Source organism: Aotus nancymaae, unplaced genomic scaffold (assembly GCF_030222135.1).
Source record: "Aotus nancymaae isolate 86718 unplaced genomic scaffold, 86718_ANA_hifiasm-v0.15.2.pri h1tg000014l, whole genome shotgun sequence".
Lineage (NCBI taxonomy): Eukaryota > Metazoa > Chordata > Mammalia > Primates > Aotidae > Aotus > Aotus nancymaae.
Genome location: NW_026988425.1, coordinates 59,707,255 through 59,716,710, shown reverse-complemented (window position 1 = coordinate 59,716,710; position 9,456 = coordinate 59,707,255). Strand labels below are relative to the sequence as shown.

General features: G+C 43.1%; 2 pseudogenes; one reads left to right on the top strand and one right to left on the bottom strand.

The window, feature by feature from the left end:
* Window positions 1–4,807: 4,807 nt before the first annotated feature.
* On the bottom strand, window positions 4,808–6,657 carry LOC105723836 (cip1-interacting zinc finger protein-like; annotated as a pseudogene).
* LOC105723961 (tubulin beta-8 chain-like) lies at window positions 6,636–7,737 on the top strand (annotated as a pseudogene).
* The last annotated feature ends 1,719 nt before the right edge of the window (window positions 7,738–9,456 follow it).

Genomic DNA, 9,456 nt, shown 5'->3' with positions numbered 1-9,456 from the left:
GCTATGAGAGTCCTAGATGGCATCTTCTTCCATTTGAAGGCTGTTTTGTTTACATTGAAATTTTGCTGTTTAGTATAGCCACGTTCAGTTATCTTAGCTAGATCTTCTGGATAACTTGTTGCAGCTTCTGCCTCAGCACTTGTTGCTTCCCCTTGCACTTTTATGTTATGGAGATGACTTGTTTCCTTAAACTTCATGAACCAACCTCTGCCAGCTTCACACTTTTTTTCTGTAGCTTCCTCACCTCTCTCAGCCTTCATAAAATTGAAAAGAGCCAAGGCCTTTGGATTAGGCTTTGGCTTAAGGGAATGTTGTGGTGGTGTCTTAGTCAGTTTTCTGTTGCTTATAACAGAATAACTAAAACTGGATAACTTATAAAGAAGAGGAATTTCTTTCTACAGTTATTGAGCCAGAAAGTCCAAGGTTGAGAAGCTGTATCTTGTGAGGCCTTGCTGCTGGTGACTGAAGAATCTCAGAGTGTTACAGGGCATCACATGGTGAAGGGTCTGAGAAGAAGGTCTCTGTTCCTCTTGTTATAAAGCCACCAATCCCATTCCCATGATAACCCAATACTCAGTTAATAAATGGAGTAAGCCATTTTTCATTCATTAGAGCACAGTCCTCGTGACCTAATCACCTCTTAAAGGCCCCGCCTCTCAATACTGCCATGTTTTGTGGATTAAGTTTCAACATGGATTTTGGAGGAGACAGTCATTCAAACCATAGCAGGCTGGTTTGATCGTCTCTCCAGAAAACTAAAACTTTCTCCATTGATCAGCAATAAGGCTGTTTTACTTTCTTATCATTTATATGTTTGCTAGAGCTGGGCTTTTAACTTTTTAGTTGTATTTACTACTTGGGTAACTACTGGTGCCAGAATCCCAGCTTTTGTCCTGTTTTGACTTTTGACATGACTTTTTCACGAAGTTTAATTCTTTTTCAGCTTTTGATACAAAGTGAGAAATATTCAACTCTTCTTTCATCTGAACACTTGGAGGTCACTGTAGGGTTATTAATTGGCCTATTTCAATATTGTGTTTCAGGGACTGGGGAGGCTTAAGGAGAGGGAGACAAAGGAGTGGCTGGTTGGTGGAGCAGTCACAGTACACACATTTATTACTTAAGTTCACTGTTTTATATGGATGTAGTTCTTGATTCCTTCAAACAATTACACTGATCGCTGATTACACATCAACATAACAGACATAATGAAGAGTTTTGAAATGTGAAAATTATCAAATTGTGACATAGAGACACAAAGTGAGCATGAGCTGTTGGAGAAATGGTAGTGGTAGACTTGCTTAACACAGGGTTACCAAAAACCTTTAAAGGGAAACCCATTAAAATAAAGCATGCCTTTATATGATTTAGCATTACACTCCTAGGTATTGGCCCAAATGAGTTGAAAATATGTCTATACAAAATCCTGCATATGAATGTTTATAGCAGCCTTATGTATTAATCGCCAAACATTGGAAGCAACACAGATATTCTCCGGTAAATAAATGGATAAACACGAAGGTACATTCGTACAATGGAATAATATTTTGCAAAAATATTTGGAGCTATGGAGCTATGAAAAAGACATGGAAGAACCATTATGCCAATTACTCATTTGGAGAAGTCAGTCTCAAAATGCTATATGCTATATGATTCTAACTATATGAATTTTGGAAAAGGTAAAACTATGGAGGTGGTAAAAATATTAGTGATTGCCAGAGGTTGAGACTGAGAAGGGAGAACCGAAGCAATGAATAGGTTATTCCAATTAGGACTAACTTTTTTAACATAGAGGTGAGACCAAGCATATTATTTATAACTGAGTATCTGCTTGACTCACAAAACAAAACCCAAATGCGGTATATAAGAGATAACACCAATACAAGATGATTCAGAAAGGGTAAACATAAAGGAATGGGAAAATGTGTATCAAATGGAATTCTTTTGCCCATGATTAAAGTGAGTGGTGTTGTTGAGTTTTAAGAGTTTTTGTATATTCTTAATACAAGTTCTTTCTTAAATGTATGTTTACAAATAGCTTCTAGTCTGTGGCTTGTCTGTTTTTATTTTCTTAATGGCATCTTGAAGCACAAAAGTTTGAAATTTTAATGACGTTCTATTAATGGTTTTTTCATAGATTGTGGTTTTGGTGCCATATCTAAAAACTCTTTGCCAAACCATGGCACAAGATTTTCTTCTAGAAGTTTCACAGTTTTAGCTTTTTTTTGAGATGGAGTCTCACTCTCTCACACCCAGACTGGACTGCAGTGGCACGATCTCAGCTTACTGCAACTTCTGCCCCCAGGTTCAAGCGATTCTCCCGCCTCAGTCTCCCAAGTAGCTGGGATTACAGGCACCTGGCACCATGCCTGGCTAATTTTTGTATTTTTAGTAGAGATGGGGTTTTACCATATTTGCCAGGCTGGTCTCCAACTCCCAACCTCAGGTGATCCACCCACCTCAGTCTCCCAAAGTGTTGGGATTACGGGTGTGAGCCACTGCACCTGGCTCATAGTTTTAGCATTTACGTTTATCTATATGAACTATTTTGAGTTAAATTTTGTGTAGGATATGATAGAAGGAGATAGTTTTGATTTTAATACATAGAATAAAATAAATATCCAAGTTCATGATGGTATAAAATTACAATCAAATAAATGGGAGAGAATGGATAATTCTTCCTTATAGAAGTATTACAACTAATAAACATAGAAGAAAAGTTGTCTTTAACAAATACTCTAGTAATAATTTTGTAGACACACAGTAATTTAGCATCTTAAGGATGCTACAATTGGTGAAAATTCAAAATGAAATAGGATATTTGCCTCATCTAAAATTACATTTTATATTTATTGCTTACACAGGGAAATACAGTACCTTTGTAGTGGAGAAACCCAGCAGACACCATCTTAACCAAGTGGTCAAGGTTAATATCACAGGTAATCAGATGTCTCGGTAATGAAAATCTCTTGATATGATGTAATTAGAAAGACATGCCAGGTGGGGTGTGGTGGCTCACGCCTGTAATCCCAGCACTTTGGGAGGCCGAGGTGGGTGGATTACGAGGTCAGGAGATTGAAACCTGGCCAACATGGTGAAACCCCGTCTCTACTAAAATACAAAAATTAGCTGGGTGTGGTGACACATGCCTGTAATCCCAGCTACTCTGGAGGCTGAGGCAGGAGAATCACTTGAATCAGGGAGTTGGAGGTTTCAGCGAGCCGAGATCGAGCCACTACACTCTAGCCTGATACCAGAGCAAGGGTCTGTCTCAAAAAAAAAAAGAAAGGCACAACACTGTTTCTGTAGTATTACTGACAAAAATGCATAATCTCATTCTAATCATGAGAAAATGTCAGACAAATATAAATGAAGTTATCCTATGAAATAAGTGACCAGTACTCTTCAAATGTGTCAAGGTTATGAAATACAAGGAAAGCCTGCGAAACTCAAATTGGAGGAAACTGAAAATAAATAATAATTACTTGTAAGATGGGATCCTACATAAGTTCCTTTAACTGAAAAAGAACAATACTGGAAAATTTGGTGAAATTTTAATTGGGTCTTCAGTTTAGGTAATACTATTATATCAATGTTAGTTTACTGGTTTCAATAATATAATTATTGTAAAATGTTACACATAATTTTATCACGATAACTGACTTGGAGCTTATAGATGGGGCAGACTGAAGCAATTTAAAATGTTTTAGATGGGAAGTGGCTGAAACAGAGTGGGAGTAAGAGAATAAAAATGACAAACCTTAAACATAACACTTTTCTAGTAATATGCCCATGCAAATAAAAATCTTAAATAAATGAAGGAATCTAATGCAAAGATAGCCAAGGCAAACAGATTTTATTGTTTGATTCTTCTTGCTTTCTAACAGAATTGATTTTTGCTTGGGTGATTCACTCTGGTCTACACAGCCGTGCATTTAGCTGAACCAAACATGCTTATCTGAATCCTCTTTGGTGATTTATTAAAGACTATATTTGATGCAATATTTGCTTGTTATGTATCTTCTGAGGAATTTTGAGGCAACATTTTCTTCACTGATTTAAAAAATGCCAGGAAGAAGTGGCTTTTCTTATTATGGTGGATATTACTTGGTCTGCATGCAACATCTGGAACTACTTAGCCATTTTGTAACCATAAGGAGAGCTTGCCATGGACAAATCTGGCATGTTTAATATGGCAGAAATACAAAAGAAAAAGAGCAAATTTTGATAATGTTATTGAGCAAGTGAATTAATTTATTCTAGAGCTTTCCTACTTGGGAACATGATACATAAGATAATAAATTTTCCTTCTGGTTTAAGTCAGTTGAGACAAGGTTTTATGTTGGTTGAAACTGAAAGCATCTTAGCTGGTAGCAACACCTAACAAAATTATCAAGTGGAATGTTTATTTAATCTTGATAAAATTAGTTTTCTAGAATTGTATGACAGAAGCTTTAAGATGGGTGTTTTGAGGATGTTTGGAAACATAAATTTATTTTCAAAGACTTTTTTTTTTTTTTGAGACCAAGTTTCTCTCTGTTACGCAGGCTGGAGTGCAGTGGTGTGGTCTTGGCTCACTGGAACCTTCACCTCCTGGGTTCAAGCGATTCTTGTGCCTCAACCTCCTGAGTAGCTGGGATTACAGGCACGCACCACCATGCCCAGCTATTTTTTTTTTTTTTCAGCCAAACTACCTTGTTTTATTGGATTTTGAGTAAAAACAACCTTGTCAGAGTTTCCAGGCAGACTCCTAAAAAGCATTAGCAGATCTGGAACCAGGCAGGCCAGGCACAGGGAAGTTCCTTTGTCAGGTTTTGAGGCAGATCGAGCGCTGAGGTAGTGGGGGCTGGGAGGATTGCGCTGTCACCTTGCTGGGTGTTTTGTCGTGGGTGCTGGGCTGGGAGAGTGGGTGGCCGCCAGAGGGGAACAGGGCTGTCAAAGCGTTCCAGGAGTTGATTGTGCACCGGCGGCTCACAGGTCGGGTGGTGGGGCTGGGGTTCTTGGCCACCTTGTATTTCTGCAGGTTCTCAAAGTGGGCCAAGGACTTGCAGTGGGAGAGCTGAGCCTCTGAGTTGCTGTGATAGAACTTGTGGCAGACACGGCAGACATAGCCCATCACAGGCACCAGGAAGTCCACACCATAGGCAGTATTGGGGCTGTAGGTCTCCGAGCCCTTCCACTCCTCTATGGATATATCTCTGGACCTCACCTGCTTGCAGAATTCCTCCTCAACCTCGATCTCTTCTTCTTCATCCTCTTCATCCTCTTCCTCTTCTTCATCACCCTCAAACTAACCCGCAGTGTCCACTGTAATGAAGTGGTCCTCATCTTGGCCAGCAGTCTCCTTCTCAAGCAACTTCAGCTCCTTGGCTTTGTCCTTATGCCCCTGGGATTTCATGTGCTCCACAAACTTGCGAGGGGTTTTGAAGTAGCTGTTGCAAATGGTGCAGAAGGGTCTCAGGGATTGTTTGGAGATCTTGTGGTCCTGTGTCCTGCAGTGTCGGATCAGGTCCCCCATGTAGTAGAGCTGGCAGGTGTTGCACCAGCGCCTTGATGGAGGCTCCTCATCCTCTGTATCCAGGATGTCCCAGGGCACTGGCAGTAGGGATAGCAGGCAGGCTTGGCTCATGTGCTGGATCTCCCCTAGCTACTGGTGATGCTGAGGCTCGGATTCATGTGGTCCTGGAATTGCTGCTAGCTGGAGCAGCTGGCCTTGCAGATGTAGCAGAAGAACTGGAGGGCCTGCTTAGAGAATGTGCTTGTAGCCGCAGGAGTGGAGAAGGTGGAGTCACTGGGGCGGGCCACGGGTGTCAGGGGTACAGTCCTAAAGGCCTGACTGTCACTGCTCTGCAGAATGGTGACCTTCATGGAGCCCCCAGCACCCTACACGCTGTTTTCACATTCTCTCACATCTAGGCCACTGACTGGCTCCTTCTGGTTCTCTTCCATGCTGACTTGGGTGCCCACAGGCTCTGGAAAGGTCTTTTCCATGCCTCTACCAGCTTCTACTGTATTAGGTGGCGTCTCCAGCCCGCAGACATGAACCACAACGGGTACTTCCTCTGGAGCCAGCACCGACACCTGTGGCTGGGTCTGAGGCTGCTTATCGGTCTGCACTGGTGGCTGTACTGGCACCTGCACTGGGGGCTGCTCCTGTGACTGGACCCTTGGCTGTGCTTGTGTGTGGACCTGTGGATATGTCTGTGTCTGGGCCTGCTTCTGCAGCTGCAGCTGCACCTGCCTTGGGGGCTGTGAATGTGCCTGGGGCTGCAGCCGCTTCTGTGGCTCTGCCTCCTGCTGCAGCTGTACCTCCCTTGGGGCCTGTGAATGTGCTTGTGGCTGTATTTGTGGCTGCACCTGCTTCTGTGGCTCTGCCTCCTGCTGCAGCTGTGGCTGCACCTGCTTCTGTTGTGGGACTAAATGCTCTGGAGAAGTCTGTGTTTGTGCCTGCTTCTGCAGCTTTGGCTGCACCTGGGTGTCTGTGGGTGGTATCCGTGACTGAGTCTGTGACTGCACCTGGGCCTGGACCTGCATGACCTGTGGCTGGAATCGTGGCAGCATTTGGGCTTCCAGAGGCTCAGGCACCAGGTCTGGTGGCTATGTCTGCTTCGGTACTGTCATCTGGGCCTGTGGCCCGTGCTGTGCTTGTGGATCTGGAGCTGGGCACCATGGACTCTGTGCACTTGGAGCCCTTCAGGGAGATCTTCAGGCCAGACAGCTTCATCTTTGGTCAATGTGGGGCTGGGAACAACTGGGCCAAGGGGTACTACACAGAAGGTACGGAGCTGATGGAGTCAGTGATGCACATTGTGAGAAAAGAGGCTGAGAGCTGTGATTGCCTGCAGGGTTTCCAGCTGACCCACTCCCTGGGTGGGGGGACTGGGTCTGGGATGGGTACCCTTCTCATGGGCAAAATTCAGGAGGAGTACCCAGACAGGATCATAAACACATTCAGCATCCTGCCCTTACCCAAAGTGTCAGATGCCATGGTGGAGCCCTACAATGCCACCCTCTCCATCCACCAGCTAATAGAAAATGTAGATTAGACGTTCTTCATTGATAATGAAGTGCTCTATAACATCTGTTCCAGGACCTTAAAATTGACCACACCTACCTATGGTGACCTGAATCACCTGGTGTCTGCTACCATGAGTGGGGTCACCACGTTCCTGCCCTTCCCGGGCCAGCTGAATGCTGACCTGCGGAACCTGGCCATGAACATGGTTCCATTTCCCCCAGCTACACTTCATGCCGGTCTTTGCCCTGCTGACCAGCCGGGGCAGCCAGCAGCTGTTTGATGCTAAGAATATCATGGCCGCCTGTGACCCCCGTCGTGGCCACTAACTAACCATGGCTGCCATTTTCAGAGGTCGCATGTCCATGAGGGAGGTGGATGAGCAAATGTTCAATATTCAGAACAAGAACAGCAGCTACTTTGCTGAGTGGCTCCCTCACAATGTGAAAACAGCCATCTGTGACATCCCACCCCAGGGGCTAAAAATGTCGGCCACCTTCATTGGTAGCAACACAGCCATCCAGGAGTTCTTCAAACGCATCTCCGAACAGTTTACAGCTATGTTCAGGCACAAGGCCTTCCTGCACTGGTACACAGGCGAGGGCATGGATGAGATGGAGTTCACTGAGGCCAAGAGCAACCTTAATGACCTGGTGTCCGAATACCAGCAATACCAAGATGCCACGGCCGAGGACTAGGAGTTTGAGGAGTGTGCTGAGGAGGAGGTAGCCTAGAAGCTTCCTTTTCTAGGTAAAGGGGGAAGCAGTGTGGATTCTTTAGTGTGTTTTGATAGCCATTGTCACTATGCACTTCTTTGAGTCTTTACATCTCCTCCTGCATTTTAAAGCATTTTTATAGTGTGTAGTTTGGCCTAATAAAACATTTTTATGGCAAAAAAAAAATTTTAATGACTTTATTTATTTATTTGAGACAGAGTCTCTCTGTGTCGCCTAGGCTGGAGTGCAATGGCATGATCTCAGCTCACCACAATCTCTTCTTCCTGGATTCAAGTAATTCTCAGCCTCAGCCTCCTGAGCAGCTGGCATTACAGGCACCCACCAACATGCCTGGCTAATTTTTTGTATTTTTAGTGAAGATAGTGTTTCACCATGTTGGCTAGGCTGGTCTTGAAATCTGACCTCAAGTGATCTGCCTGCCTTGGCCTCCCAAAGTGCTGGGGGTACAGGCATGAATCACCATACCCTGCCAATATTTGTGTTTTTAGTAGAGATGGGCTTTTGCCATGTTGTCCAGGCTGGTCTTGAACTCCTGGGCTCAAGCAATCCACCAGCCTCCACCTCCTAAAGTGCTGGGATTGCAGGAGTGAGCCTCTGCACCTGGCCTTTTTTTTTTTTTTTTTTTTTTTTCCTTGAGATAAGGTCTCACTGTTGCAAAGGCTGGAGTTGAGTGGCTTTGAACTCCTGGGCTTACACCATCTTCCTGTCTGTCTCATGAATAGCTAGGACTACAGGTGCCTGCCACCATGCTAATTTTTTTTTTTTTTTTTTTTTTTTAAATAGAATCTTGCTATGTTGCCCAGGCTGGTCTTGAGCTCTTGATCTTAAGACATTCTTTCACCTGGGCCTCCCAAAGCAGTGGGTTATGGGTTCAAGCGATTCTTTTGCCTCAGCCTCCTGAATAGCTGGGACTACAGGCACACACCACCACACCAGGCTAATTTTTGTGTTTTTAGTAGAGATGGGGTTTCACCATATTGGCCAGGCTGGTCTTGAACTCCTGACCTCAGGTAATCCACATGTCTTGGCCTCCAAAAGTGCTGGGATTACAGGTGTGAGCCACCATGTCTGGCCACTGTTTTTATTTTTATAGTAAAAATATACTATACTTTGAAAAAAGTGTAGTGTATGTAAGTATATATAAGTACTTTGAAAAAAAAACAGGAAAGTATAAAGATGAAAATTAAAAATCCCACCACACAGAGATAACCACTTATAATCTTTCTTGTATTACTTAATCTTGATCCTTACTCTATGACATTTGCTAGAAAATAGGAAATTATGATCCTAGTTTTATGAAGTAAAGTGTTTATATATGTGTTATATATTTGCTTATAATGTTCTTTATGATTATACTATATAATGAACTCTGCTTGTTTTACTTTTGGTTGTATTTTTTTCATAACTAGGTAATATTAGAAAAAACACCATTTAGGCTACCGGACTGTTAACAAAGTAGGAGTACCATCATTTATTTAACAATTTATTATTGGCTATTGAGGTTGTTTCTAGTCTTTCACTCTTAGAAATAGCACTGTGATGAATGTATTTATATAAATTTCTAGAAATAGAGACACTAGGTCAAAGAGTGTAAGTGTTTTGTTTTGAGTTGTTTGAGACAGGGTCTCTGTGGCCAGGCTGGAGTGCAGTGGTGCAATCATAGCTTACTGTAGCCTCAACCTCTCTGGCTCAAGAGATCCTCCC